At 48.0% G+C, this 8303-nt stretch overlaps 1 long non-coding RNA gene across 1 annotated transcript; it reads right to left on the bottom strand.

The window, feature by feature from the left end:
* Window positions 1-228: 228 nt before the first annotated feature.
* On the bottom strand, window positions 229-2457 carry LOC115075113. Its single transcript, XR_003852428.1, has 3 exons — window positions 2064-2457; window positions 1631-1803; window positions 229-1081 (listed from the first exon to the last, which is right to left on the bottom strand). It is a non-coding gene; the product is annotated as an uncharacterized LOC115075113 (long non-coding RNA).
* Between the last annotated feature and the right edge of the window lie 5846 nt (window positions 2458-8303).

Genomic DNA, 8303 nt, shown 5'->3' with positions numbered 1-8303 from the left:
GGAGGCGGAGCACAGGAGGAGACAGAGGATAGCTGGAGCTTCGCCAATAGCAACCCGGAGTTCCCTCAGGTTGAGCCCTTGGTTACCCGGGCCGCCTGGTCTTCGGTGGGCCTCGCAGGGTCTCCTAGAGAGGAAACGCAGGGGTGTGCCCACCACAAACAAGGGTGCGCGGTCGATGTCCAAGTAAGAATGTCCAGAGGTCGCAGGAGGCCAGAAGAGAGTGTCCGAGTGGATAGCAAGGATCAAGGTGAGAGTATCAGTCCAGAATGGTCAACCAAAGCAGGGGTCAGTACCTGTGGTCAGTCCAGAAGTAGTCAGGCCAGGCAGAGGTCAAGTTCCAGGCAGCGATCAAGACTAGTCAGTGTACAGGCATTGGTCGGATCCGGGCAGCAGGCAGACGAGGTCAGGAGCAAGCAAAGGTCAGTACCATGAGATCAGTCCGAAGGGTACTACCAGGGATGGAGAGACGCCGGAACAGAAGACACAGGAGACGCTGGAACAGGAGACACTGGAGCAGGCAAACTAGAGAATACTGGAGTATACGATCTGATTGCCAAGGCAAGGAAGTGGTGTCTGACCACTTCCTTATATCCAGCTGTCAATCAGGGCACGCCGCGGAGCTGGGAGCCACCCTTGGCCCTTTAAGAGGCTGCGCGATCCGCAAGCGCGTGCCTAGGGGCGGAGCCGACGCCATGGAGGACACCGAGCCCCGCTGAGGCCTGGTGAGCGGTGGAAGGCCCAGCGGACGCCACTGCGGTACACAGAGGGTGAGCAGAGCTGGCAGCAGCAGCAGCAGGGGAGGACGACCCAGGGCCCACCGGAGCAGGGATGAGGTGAGCAGGCCCGGGCACAGGCCGAGCGCGGACGGGACGCACAACACACTGAGGATGGACAATTTTCAGGCAGTCGATTTACATGAATAGAACTCTCTTTATCCACATAAGTCACTTAGAAAATTGCCCTCATAAAGACCAGGGTGAGGAGGAGACAGAGAATTCCGGTATTTACTAGCTAGCTCTGAATGCGCTGCTTGCAGTGGATGAACAGTGCGGATGGTCTTTACGGCAGAGACTCCAAATCCCTGCAATTAGAAACAGAGCTAAAATTCATTCATGTTTGCAACTCTTCAGGTAAGCAAACCTAGGGAACTCTCTGGGATTTTATCGCCAGATCTCTATATATATACCGGAAATGTCCAGGAGCTGCTCCGTCTCAGGCTGGAAGAAGGCAGCTATGAATAAATCAGCTCACATGGGCAAGAGGAAGCAGGGCAAAGCATCAGTTGTGTGGGTCAGATGGAGGATCCAGATTCATTGGCCCACAGGATCCCCAGCAGTGCCAGCTTCTGAAGTGGGAGGGTCAGAGGCTGTTGAGATTAGGCTTGAGGGGAAGGAGTAGAGCGCGTGGTGGGATTGGATCTGGCAGCAGGAAGTGGGAGATTGCTGGGGTCTAACTGAGAAGAGGTGGGTGGGGTAGGAGAGAGAGGTGAGGTCATCCCTGGAGGGGAGAAAGTATGTGCATGAACAAGAGAGGGAACGTAGCTGAGTGTGCGCCAGTTTTTGGAGTGTGCTCTGTCAGATGATGGGTGCCCTGAGGAGCATGGGGACAGAGGAGGAGAGGTCAGCATTACCTCAGCGGATCCCATTCTGCCACGACCAAAAGGAGGAGTCGCATGGCCGCTGCGTATCCCATCCTACTGCAGCTTAAGAAAGGACCGAGGAGGGGGGGAGGGGGTGCCATGAATTGGGAGGAGAGGGGAGTTTTGCCCAGGGCTCCACGCACCCTAAATTCAGCCCTGTGTGCCTGTGAGGGAGAGAGAAAAAGAAAGCACATGTGAGAGAATGTGTGTGTACGTTCAGGGGAAGAATGGCTGAGGAGAGGGAGAACGTTCACACATCACCACCACCCACTTCCTTCCCCACAACCCTCCCAGTTAATCTACACCAATCTCAGGGTGACCAGATCTCAAACGTTTCCCAGGCATGGAGATAAGGATAGGCCCGATCCTTAAGCAGGATTTCAGTGAGATCCCAAATTCAGCTAAATAATAAATTGTTACTCACTTCAAACAGTCCTGTAGCACTTGGGTCTGGCAGAAGGCCTCTAAGTGCTTTTTTTTTCCTTTCATCTGGATCCTCTTTCAGCACAGGTCTGAACAGGTGCTGGTCCTCCTACCAGACTCAGACAGTGACCAAGGTATGGGCTCCAGGTAGCCTCACACTATTCGTAAGACAAAGTGGAAGCCGGCAGCTTTTGCACTGCCCGGTGGAAATCTGCAACCCCAGGTCCCTCGTTCTGACTCACAGGCATGGAGCACGTCCAGCTCCTTCTCCGCTCCTTTTGTGCACTCAGTCCCATACTCTCCAGAGCCGCTCTGAGATGGAGTCAACACTCTCCGACTTCTGATTGATCGAAAATCCTGTCGGTGGCTTAGCACTGTTTTTTCTGCCTTTGCCAGAAATCAGAATGCATCAGCAATTCAGCATCTGACTGGCTGACCTTTAAAGGCAAAGTACAGCCAAAGTGTTTTTCTTCAAGATTTAAGTACCTTGCTGTTGGCTTACCTGGAAGCTGCATTTTTTTACATTTTGTATTTTTTTTTTTTTTTACTTCTTTTTATCTGGTCAACTGAAGTGTTTCAGAGAACATTTTCTTTTCTCCCTGTGAGCTCTGGCTTTTGTGTTTTGTTGCTTTGTGCTTCCTTTTGCAGGAGTTCAAGGGTGAAAGTGGCATCACAGTACTGCGGGGCATCCATGCTATCTGTTTTAGCTCCGTGCAGGAAGGGGACCAGAGTCGGCAGGAATCAGGAACTGCCTGGGGCTGCTGCCAGGGGGGCACGGTACAGGCGAGGCAGGCAGCAAGTGCCCCTGCATGGAAAAGGTCAGAAGCAGATAAAGAGGCCTCAGAGCTGCTCCCAATGGTGGGGCAAATATTAGCCACTGCCTTAGGCCTCTGACTTTTAGGGGACCCCTACAAGTCTCTCTGGCACAGTCTCCAGGCCCAGCCTTCCCGCCAGTCCCACTCACCGCTGGCGCATTCCTCTCCCGCTGTTAAGAGGAAAGTAGTTCTTCTCATAACTGTCCGTCTCCTCCTTTTGCTGGCTTCAGTCTGGAGTCTGAGCATTTGTTAGGCCTGATTGACAAACTGAAGAGTAGTAAATCACCTGGACCAGATGGTATACACCCCAGGGTTCTGAAGGGACTCAAAAATGAAATTTCAGACCTATTAGTAAATCTTTGTAACCTATCATTAAAATCATCCAGTGTACCAGAAGACTGGAGGATTGCTAATGTAACCCCAAAATTTAAAAAGGGCTTCAGGGGCGATCTGGGAAACTACAGACCGGTTAGCCTGACTTCAGTGCCAGGAAAAATAGTGGAAAGTGTTCTAATTATCAAAATCACAGAACATATAGAAAGACATGGTTTAATGGATCAAAGTCAGCCTGGCTTTACCCAAGGCAAGTCTTGCCTCACAAATCTGCTTCAATTTTTTGAAGGAGTTAATAAACATGTGGATAAAGGTGAACCGGTAGATGTAGTGTACTTGGATTTTCAGAAGGCATTTGACTGGTCGCTGCATCTCAAAAAAGATATAGTTGTGATGGAGAAGGTACAGAGAAGGGCGACCAAAATGATAAGGGGAATGGAACAGCTCCCCTATGAGGAAAGACTAAAGAGGTTAGGACTTTTCAGCTTGGAGAAGAGACGACTGAGGGGGGATATGATAGAGGTGTTTAAAATCATGAGAGGTCTAGAACAGGTAGATGTGAATCGGTTATTTACTCTTTCAGATAGTAGAAAGTCTAGGGGGCATGCCATGAAGTTAGCATGTGGCACATTTAAAACTAATTGGAGACAATTATTTTTCACTCAACGCAAAATTAAGCTCTGGAATTTGTTGCCAGAGGATGTGGTGGTTAGTGCCGTTAGTGTAGCTGTGTTTAAAAAAGGATTGGATAAGTTCTTGGAGGAGAAGTCTATTACCTGCTATTAATTGAGTTGACTTAGAAAATAGCCACTGCTATTACTAGCAACAGTAACATGGAATAGACTTAGTTTTTGGGTACTTGCCAGGTTCTTATGGCCTGGATTGGCCACTGTTGGAAACAGGATGCTGGGCTTGATGGACTCTTGGTCTGACCCAGTATGGCATGTTCTTATGTTCTTATCTGTGTTTATGCAAATTAGCTTGTCACAGGGGACCAATTGACATGCAGAGCCTTGAGCTGTCAGGTGCTTATTTTCAGCTCCTTGACCCTCAGAGACTTGTATTGGCTCAAATTGCTTCTTGTGTAACAACGTCAAACTTTAACTTCTAAAGCTTTAATAAAACTGTTTTGAAATAAAAGTCATATGAGGGAATTGCTCAATGCTTCCTTTCAGCTAGGTTGGCATTGGATTCAATACTTTTGTTCCGGGCTTTCTCAGAATGATTTATATTACTGGAGATCTTTGCTGGTGTTGCTTCCTTTCTCCCTTCCCTATAAGAACCGGCTGATTCAAAAGGGATATTAACAGCTCAGAAACAGCTTCAAACTTTCCCAGTGCTCTCTCTTGTATTTTTTCTGTGAGCTCTCTTCCCTGGCTTCTGACAATGGCTGCAGCCGGCTTTTGCTGTCTTTGGGAACCACAGGAGGTAATCGGGCAGGGATGAGATAAGAAGAACCCAGGCTGCCTCTCTCAGCCTGGCTTTTTACCACTGCAGTAATTCTGGGTTTTCTTTAAGCAGCCATAGAGTATATGTAAGTGTTTTTCATTTATTTACATTATCTCTGAATCGGAGTGTGGACCCCCCTCCCCTCCCTTCATGGGCTGTAGCAATTTAGGGAGGGTCACAAAGTTCTCCAAGCAGCTCTTCTATAACCCGAACCTCTCCTTTTCTCACACATGCTTCACAAGAGCCCCTGAAGACACTGGGGTTCATCTGGTGGTGGTGGTGGTGGTGGTGGAATTAATCTCCTGGGCCCTGGTGCAGTTGTCAAAAATCACACTCACCCCACTTTTCCGGATCACTGGTCAGTGGTATTATCAGGAGGGACGTATTCTCCTCTGTTCATTAGGATAGCAAACATAAGAACATAAGAAAATGCCATACTGGGTCAGACCAAGGGTCCATAAAGCCCAGCATCCTGTGGCCAATCCAGGCCATAAGAACCTGGCAAGTACCCAAAAACTAAGTCTATTCCATGTAACCATTGCTAATGGCAGTGGCTATTCTCTAAGTGAACTTAATAGCAGGTAATGGACTTCTCCAGGGACAGTGGCTTTCAAGCCAGCACGTGTTTCGGCTCGCGACCAGGGCACAGCCATTTTATAACCCGTGCACGTATAGGCACGTACGTTATAGAATAGCCTGGCTGTGCACATATGTGCGCCGAATTTTAAGTGGGTGCCTGTATGTGCATGCAAGTTCTGCCTCTACTACATAAGTCAGAGGATTTTAAAAGAGGTGCATGCCCATGCCATTTCGTTTACCAGTTTGTCCACCAGTTCGCCCAGTTAACAGCTAGGTCCTCCAAACTTCCTGGTATGATAGCCTACACTTCCCCCCCCCTGGTTACCCCAGATCCTTTAAACCTCAGAAATGGCTTGATCCTTTTATTTTATAACTAACACCTTCTCCATAGCAGAAGTATGGTACCAAGGCAGGGGATATCAGCATGCGCCAGGGCACAAATTTACGTGTACATCTCTAGGTCAGATCTCGAAATGCGCATGCCCCATGCAGACCACACCCTACCCCTTTTTGGAAACTTTTGAGATGTGCACGCAGCGGCATTTAGGAGTGTATCTTGGTGCTTTTTAAAATACGGTCCATGCGCATGAACCTGACTTCTTCTCTCATTCCCTAATTGAAGCGTGCGCCGGACTTTTAAAATTCACTTTATAGAGTTCAAAAGCGGTGTTCAAAGAAAATTTACTTAAAGTTTAAAAATAAGAATCCAGGACAGTATGGAATGGCATCAGAAAAATCAAATTCAAAGCAAGCAACAATCCCTTTGTCCATGGTAAATCCCCTAGTTCTTCTCCCAGTTGAACCAACTCTAGAATTCCTTCCCTTTAGAGAGTAGGCTAAACCTTTTCAAGTTCCAGCATTAAACAAGGACTGAAAAGATGGCAATCCCCATGTTCAAAAAATAGATCTTCCAAAATAGATAACTTCAACAGTCTCTGCAAAAATCTCAAAGTTTAAAAAACCCCACAATCTCCAACCTCTGCTAATAACTGGTCACAAAGGTAAACGATCAAGAACTCAATTCTTCAGGATACTTGGGGGTTTGCCCTTCTCTCTGGAAACTGGTTAAAAACTCCACAAGTTCAAAAATCATCCAGAACTCCAACCACTCTCTAAAATCTCCACTCTCCTTGGGCACCATCTATCAGGAAGCAGACAGACCTCTCTGGATCACTCCTCTTGGGGAGAGGCTGTTGCATTCAGTGGACAATGAGCCCGACCTACGGCCCACCGCCCTTACCTCCAGGCTGATCCTGTCCACCCCTCTGCCCAACGCTGCAGCGTTCCTGTCAGACATGGCTGTCCTCCATGCCTGCTGCCTCCTGTCTATTGGCTCCCAGGTGTGTGATCCCCTTCTGAGTACTGCAAAGGGTTGTGCCGAGGCTGCTACTCCTAAGTGCGGTGGGATGCTGCTGGATCTCAGAAACAAGCCATTCCATAGGGTGCTTGTGTGCCATCTGCCCTTTACATAAAGAACCAGTGGCAGGAAAACACCGGAGACACTCATTGATGAGATCATCTAGCAAGCCCTATAAAGGGCTAACCTCAACTTCCATCCAGTGCCTCGGCAATGGGTTGACTCTTCCTGGAGTAATGTATTGCCTGTGTTCCTGCTTTTGCTTCCTGAGTCCTATCTTCATTGTGATGTTCCTGAGTCTGGGTCTTCTGTCCCTGGTTCCTGTCATCTGGGTTGTCTCTGGATCTCCTCGTCTGTGGTCAGTCTTCCTCTTGTCTGTCTCCAGCATCTCCTCATGTTCCTGTGGTCTCTCATTTTCCTCCTCTTCATCAACTTCCTTGGTTTGATATTCTGGCTTTGACCCTGGACTGGACTCTGATGCTGCTTGAACTCTGCTTGCCTCTGACCACTGCCTGGACACAGGCCTTGATCTTTCTCCACCTGCTTCTGACCACTGCCTGGACACCAACATTGCTAGTACTTTGCCTGCCCTGAGCTCAGCCTATCCTGGCCTGACCTCTTGCTGCTTCTTCAGCATGCTGGCCTGTAGCACATCCTACCTTCCTGGATCTCCATCACCACAGAAGCCACACCGTAAGCCCCGGCATACGAGAGCTCAACCTAAGGGGAACATGGGCTGCTATTGGAGAAGCTCCAGTTGGGACTCTACTGCTGCCATCTCCACCTGTTGATGGTGGGGTCCTGGGGGACTCCTCCCCACAGGTATTACCAACTCCCCCTTGGCCCAAGGAACCACATCCACAACAGAAGCAGTGACCAAGATCGCATGCTTAGGGGAAAATTTATTTTCCTGAGCCACAACCCACAAAAAGGTGGGGATATAGTAGGGGAGAACCCCAAAGATGCAAATCCCTTAGGTGAATACAGGATAAAATATTAGTGGCAGACAAAGCTTGGTCACAAGATCATGGACTTAAGCATAAATTTAGAAAAGCCACAGGGAACTTACATCAGCGCACATGAAAATGTTTCTCCAGGCTAAGTTTTCGTTGAAATATATTTTGTGTGCGAATTTGAAAGGTTCTCAGCAAATGCACCGATAACTGGTACCCAGCTTCTTACTGTCACAAATATAATCTTTAAAATCATTGATCCTTAAACAAAACCACACAGAGAAAAAGACATTTCAGGGAGGGGAACATAAAGCCTTTCTGTCAAATGGCCAGAACTCGACCACAGCTGCAATATCAAACAAACAGGCTGTCAGCAAACCATCAAAGCTAACTACAAAACATCAGTCACAAAAACCAATTCTGGGTAGCTGCAAAATACTTTCAGCTTTGGGTAACTCCCATGCACACTGCAAAATATATAAATAAACACCAGAAACCAAGCTCCAAGATTCTTCTCTGTATGAGATGTAGTGGCAGCCACCCTTCAGTACAAATTGGCCCCTCTTTTGAATTTTTAACGTCTCTTTTAAGTGGGAAAAGCAAAAAGGAAAAAAAAATAAGAGAGAGAAAATGTTCTCTGCTTCCATAAGCGTTAAAGCAGAGTGTGTATCTAAAAGCCTTAAAACACCTACCCACGAGCATCTGAACAAAAATACGGTGACTTTCATACCGGCACGTGGGCGCACATTGGCGCG

Source organism: Rhinatrema bivittatum, chromosome 13, assembly GCF_901001135.1.
Source record: "Rhinatrema bivittatum chromosome 13, aRhiBiv1.1, whole genome shotgun sequence".
Lineage (NCBI taxonomy): Eukaryota > Metazoa > Chordata > Amphibia > Gymnophiona > Rhinatrematidae > Rhinatrema > Rhinatrema bivittatum.
This window is presented reverse-complemented; position numbering and strand designations above follow the sequence as displayed.